This window comes from Mus musculus, chromosome 10 (genome assembly GCF_000001635.26).
Source record: "Mus musculus strain C57BL/6J chromosome 10, GRCm38.p6 C57BL/6J".
Lineage (NCBI taxonomy): Eukaryota > Metazoa > Chordata > Mammalia > Rodentia > Muridae > Mus > Mus musculus.
In genome coordinates this window covers 27,930,699-27,937,291 of record NC_000076.6, presented here as the reverse complement: position 1 = coordinate 27,937,291, position 6,593 = coordinate 27,930,699, and the positions used below count along the sequence as shown (strand labels likewise).

Below are 6,593 nucleotides of genomic sequence, written 5' to 3'. Positions count from 1 at the left end.
TCTTAGTTAGAAAGCCAATTAAATTTTCACCTAAATATTTCAATAATCTAACACTGTGAACCTGACTCAGGTCACCTTTGAAATGACTGCTTATATCCATAAGAACACATAACATAGGATACTGAGATTTGCTTCAGGACATGATTCAAGGAAATGTGATAGTAAACTCTGCCATCAAAAGTTTTTAAGTCTCCCTAGTTGTATATATGTCATAACTTTCTTTTTGCTTTATATATATATATATATATATATATATATATTAGAACATCTGAATTTTTTAATCCTTCTTTACAGGTTACCTAGACCACTTTTGATTAAGAAAACTGTAGAAAGTTAGTAACTGCCACAAGCGGACACCAGTTGGTGTCACGTGTCAATTTCCACAGAGTCCTGCTTTGCGGGGTGTCTGAATGCACTGCTCGGGGTCTCTGCTCAAACTTACTGGAATCACTCATGGCAGATTTTAGTCCACAGGTCGCTTTTCCCCATATTTCTTTGTAAACTCTTCAGCATTCTTACAGAATTTTTTACGGTCCTTAGAGTATTCTTCAGCTAGGTCAGCCCGGAGTGGGTGCTCAGGCTGGGGGTCATTCACCAGTGCTATGAGGGACTGGATTACTTGGTCAGTCTTGGTGGCTAGCTTCCAGTTTTCAGCACTAATGACTGGCAGACAGACCTGCCCCTTCTCATCGATGTTAGGGTGGTAGATCTTTGTTTTAAATGTGATCTTGGGTGGTTTGAATGGATACTCTGCTGGAAAGTTGATTTCAATTCTGAAGGCTCCCTTATCATATGGAGGGTTGTCAGGAACAATAAGCCCTTGCCAAGTCAATAAATTAGCTTCATCAACCTGGATGTTACGGAAGTTTTTCATTCCACGTTTGCGGATCTCTTCAAGCTCCTTCATCAGCCTCCTGCTGGCCGCCATCTTGGATCTGGTGCTGCTGCTTTCCCAAAATCTGCTTAATATATTTTTGTTCATTATTTTTTCTTTTTTTATTGGATATTTTCTTTATTTACATTTCTAATGTTTTCCCCTTCTCAGGTCTCCCCTGGGGAAACCCCCTCTCCCATTCCTCCTCCCCCAGCCTCTAGAAGGTTGCTCCCCCATCCACCCACCCACTCCTGTCTTCCCACCATAGCATTCCCCTGAGGGCATGAACACCCACAGGCCCAAGGGCTACAACAAGGACATCCTCTGCCACATATGCAGCCGAAGCCATGGGTCCCTCCATGTGTATTCTTTGGTTGGTGGTCCCTGAGAGCTCCGGGGTGGGGGTGGGGGTCAGGCCTGTTGACACTTGTTCCCTGCATGAGGCTGCAACCCCCCTCAGCTCCTTTAGTCCTTTCTCCAAATCCTTCATCTGGGACTCCTGCGCTTAGTCCAATAGTTGGCTGTGAGCATCTGCCTCTGATTTGTCAGGCTCTGGCAAAGCTTCTCTAGACACAACCATATCAGGCTTCCATCAGCAAACACTTCCTGGCATCCACAATAGGGACTGGGTTTGGTGCCTGTATATGGGATGTATCCTCAGGTGGGGCAGTCTCTGGATGGCCTTTCCTTCAGTCTCTGCTCCACACTTTGTCTCCATATTTCCTCCTGTGAGTAATTTGTCACCCTTCTAAGAAGCACTGAAGCATCCACATTTTGGTCTTTCTTCTTCGTAGACTTTATATGGTCTGTGAATTGAATGTTAAGTATTCTGGACTTTTGTGCTAATATCCACTTATCAGTGACTACATACGGTGTGTTCTTTTGTGACTGAGTTACCTCACTCAGGATGATATTTTTAAGTTCTATCCATTTGCCTGTGAATTTCATGTAGTCATTGTTTTTAAATAATTGAGTAGTACACAATTGTGTAAATGTAGCACATTTTCTGTATCCATTCCTCTGTTGAGGGACATCTGAGTTGTGTCCAGCTTCTGGCAATTATAAATAAGGCTGCTATGAACATAGTGGAACATGTGTCCTTATTACATGGTGGAGCATCTTCTGGGTATATGCCCAGGAGTGGTATTGCTGGGTTCTCAGGTAGTCCAATTTTCTGAGGAACCACAAGACTGATTTCCAGAGGGGTTGTACTGCTTGCAATTCCACCAGCAATGAAGGAGTGTTTCTCTTTTTCCACATCCTCACCAGCATTTGCTGTTACCTGAGTTTTTGATCTTAGCCATTTTGATTGGTGTGAGGTGGAATGTCAGGGTTGCATTGATTTGCATTTCCCTGATGACTATGGATGTTGATCTTTTCTTTAGGTGCTTCTCAGCCATTCAAGTTTCTTCAGTTGAGAGTTCTCTGTTTAGCTCTGTTCCCCATTTTTAAATAGGATTATTCAGTTTTCTGGAGTCTAACTTCTTGAGTTCTTTGTATATATTGGATATTAGCCCTTTATCGGATGTAGTATTGGTAAAGATCTTTTTTCAATCTGTTAGTTGCTGTTTTGTCCTATTGACAGTGTCCTTTACCTTACAGAAGCTTTGCAATTTTATGAGGTTCCATTTGTCAATTCTTCATCTTACAGCATAAGCCATTGGTGTTCTGTTCAGGAACTTGTCCAGTGGAACAAAGCCCTCTACGACAACTGAGCAAAGTTCATATGAACTCGGAGACTGAAACAGCCAGAACAGGCCCCATGCAGGTTTGTAGCAGGTCCTCTACATATATGTTGCAGCGCTCACTGTAGTGCTCTGTTTTGGACTCCTGAGTGTGGGTGAATGTGTGAGTCTCGGATTCTTTTGCTTTGTCTTGGGATTATTTTCCTTATGTTGGTGTGCCTTGGCCAACTTTGGTGTGAAATACCAAGGAATTAGCAATTAATCTTCAAATAATAATATGTTGTACCATTAATTGAGTTATACTGAATTGATTAATACTGAAGAAGTGGTTTCTTGTTTTATCTGGTTATATTTTATTTTCTTATGTTTTGTTGTTATCTCTTAGAAGCCTGTCCTTTTCTAATGAGAGACAGAAAGGAAGTAGGGATGGGAGCTGGGGAGGAAATGGGCAGAGTAGAGGAAGAGGAAAATGTAATCAGGATATATTGTACGAGAAAAAAACCTATTTTTCAATAAAAGGGGAAAACTAGAGTACTAAATTGCATATGTGTATGTATGTACACATTGACAAGACCAAAGACATAAAGCACAAATAAAGGATGACATATAATAAAAAAAATTTAAAAAATCATGTTGAAAATAGGAACTTGGTCACATTGTTTTTATATTTATTTCAGGGTAGTAGATTATAGGTAACTTAAATTTTTCATTTACTCTTAAGAGCTGACAATGAGTGCAATTCAGTATTATTTAAAAATATATCTCTTTTTTCTAAAGTTAAATATAATAATGTCACACAGTTGTAACATAGATTTGCTGTCTCAGGTCATGTGCTTCTTACCATTATCAATGATACTGTTTTTAAGTCTAAGAAAATTTCAAACAATTATTTATTTATTTTTTATGTTCCTTGATGTTTTTTCTGCATGTAGTCTGTGTGAGGATGTCAGAAGTCATGGAACTGGAGGTACAGATAGGAATGATCTGTCATGTGGGTTCTGGGAACTGAACCTGGGTCTTCTGGAAGGGTAGGCAGTGCTCTTAATCACTGAGCCATCATTATAGCCCTTCAGACATTCTTGTTGGTGTGTGTGTGAAGCAGAGAGAGGGGCCAGAAACTCCAGATTTACTCTTGACTTTTCTTTACGTGCAGTTTACATTTCATTATAGCTTACCTTTAATCGAGTTATTATTTGTGCACACATGAAAGACCTTCCCAAAGTGAACAGCAGAATATTTTCTGAGTTTTACTGGTTGCTATAAAAAAATCATAAAGGTATTTATAATTTCTTTCTGAGAGGTTAAGATGTAGAACTCTTGGGAAGTCTGAGTATAGATTCTTTGGAAAAGATGTGCAGCTGCAATTACTGTGAGGTTAATATTTAACACAAGGGAATTTGGTTCTTTCTGCTTAAATGGCAAGTTTAATCAAGGTCTAGTTTAGAAAATCCCAAACAAAATCAATGGTGCACAGAGAAGAATCTGGAAAAATAACACTGAAACCTTTCTATACAGCAGACCAGGGAAAGTGATTGGGATTTCAATTTATCAGCCTAACAACTGTCATCCTTCTCTCCCTCCTTCCATCTCTTCCTCTCTCCTTCTCTACCTCCATTTTCTCTCCTTTGTTTCTAATCTTTCTCTCTTATCCTTCTCCCATTTTCTTCCCTTCCTTATTTTATTTATATCCTTTAATAAAAAACAGTCTCTGAAATGCTCTGTTTGAAGCATGTTTTATGATGAATAAGATGTGTTTTTACTGCCTAGACCATGTTATGTTAAGATCATAGGTTAATATTTCTCGTTACTTACTAAATACACCTCAAATACTTATCTGTGGTCTTTTTGTTATTCACAAATTGAACAGCTTGTGCTGTAGAAAATTATGTGCTTTGGGGCCAGAACCCCACCCATGACCTTCAAACTGAAATGAATGTTCTAATCAATGTAATGTGTATAGGTAATGATTTTGCACAGTGTTCACCTGTAATGGCCATGCTGAGACTTGGATATTGGCCACATGTACTCCGAGGGATAAAACAAGAGAAAGTCACAATGAAACTCCAAATTCAAGGAACAGTTTCTTTTGTAGGATAAATGAATCTTCACTGTTAACAAACATTAGGGTGAAATATTACAGAATTACACTAAATACACTCAACTACAAATTGTAATAGTATAAATTATAATATTCAACATAGTCCTGGAAAGAACATAAACTTGGACTTAAAATATGCTTTATTTCAAGTTTATCTTAATGACAGTAGAATAGGGATATGATATTGCCTTTTAATGAGCTAATTTCTTACCAATTTTAATACTGACCAAAGGTCAGCCATTTTGGAATGCACACCACACATGTGTAAGAGACCCTTATAAATCATCCTTATAGTCAAGTACAAGGCAACTACAATACTAAGCCATGTATTAAACTGAAACTGTTTCAAAATGTGGGAGGAGAATCAAGGGCTCCTAGCCACAAAGTGCTGAGTGCTTTGGGAAATATCTATCAACCCTAGAAACTTCTCATTGGGCAAGGTTTAGATAAAATGGAGTTATTCTGTAGAGCATACCAAGCCTCTAGAATAATTTTGATGTGTAGGATATATGTTTATTTCTGGATATCCATCTTTCTACCTCACCTCTAGATTTGAGAAAATGTCATCTGCCTCATATGTTCCTATGGGTCAGGTTTAGAGATGGGTTGTTCCTCATGGAATAGTTAGGTTCAGTCTAGAGAAATTGGTATACAGCTACCACCTTACCTGAAGTCACCAGAGAACATGGAAGTAGATAGTTGGCATTGGGGTATGATCAGAGCTTGGGACCCACCCCCAAAGTTCAACAGTTATCCAGAGAAATGATTTGGACAAATTGACATTTAAATGAATATGACAATAAGAATTTTAGCTGGTATATATATATATATATATATATATATATATTTAAATAGGACGTTTGTAAGACTTAACTAACATTACCTGAGTACTTGCTATATGACTCAAACTATACTGTTATTTATATATAATTCAATTACATATTATTACCTAGTAAATTACATATTATTTACTATGTACCAAGAGTCTCTTAGGAGTGCTAATTTTCTCAATCATGTCCCTATGTATATGAACTTGTAGTAACATTTGACTACCTCTATAAAGAATTGTATAATACATATTTGTTCTGTCATTTCTATATACAAAATTTGAAACAACAACAAAAAACCCCCTACAATATATGGTAGATCACACTCTTCTGTTACCCCATACCATTTTCTGGACTCCATGGGCACTAGAAGTGCACATGGAACACAGATGCACACTTAGGCAAAACATATACAATAAAATAGATAATAATAATATTAACAACAAACAACAACAATAATAAAAAAATTGCCAGTAGAGAGTCCTGCCCATTAGAAAAGAATTTTCTCTGTTTGTAGCTGTCTGTATTAGATTTCTTTCTAGACTTAAAGCTCTTGTTTCTCCCCTTAGAAGCTCAGTACCTCCAAATACCCAGCTCCTGAGTATAAAGAGATGCTCCGTTTGGAGCTAAGTTACTCCATTGTGTCAGGAGTTGCTCACTGATACTCTGCTGGCATCATGAGTTACTAAAGGTGCTCTCTGATGACCTTCTATTATATGTTGGGTGTTCCAATAAGTACTGGAAATTTGGGGCTCAGGAGATCTAGCAGATATGAGCTATTGTCCATTTTACTATATAGCTCTTTACACATCTGCTGTCTATATGAAGGAATTCAGGTTACGTGGGGTATAAGAATGTTTACTTACCTAGGGCAGTGGAAACTTCCTTTAGTGTATGAAGGTACTCCTAATGAGGACTTGACATGATGGGGGATGTGGGGTATCAACTGGCTATCTCTTGTTGCCAGGAAAGGCTTCTAGTGATGGGACTGGGTTGCATTCAACTGAGTTGTTGGCCCAGAAGGTCTCATGAAAATCTCCAAACAACTCACTGTTTTTAAGGCAAATTATTGCTCTCTGCCAACTAACAGTGGGCCCCCTTGCTTAGGA

At 38.3% G+C, this 6,593-nt stretch overlaps 1 pseudogene; it reads right to left on the bottom strand.

Moving 5' to 3' along the window:
• Nucleotides 1-259: 259 nt before the first annotated feature.
• Gm10145 lies at nt 260-954 on the bottom strand (annotated as a pseudogene).
• Between the last annotated feature and the right edge of the window lie 5,639 nt (nt 955-6,593).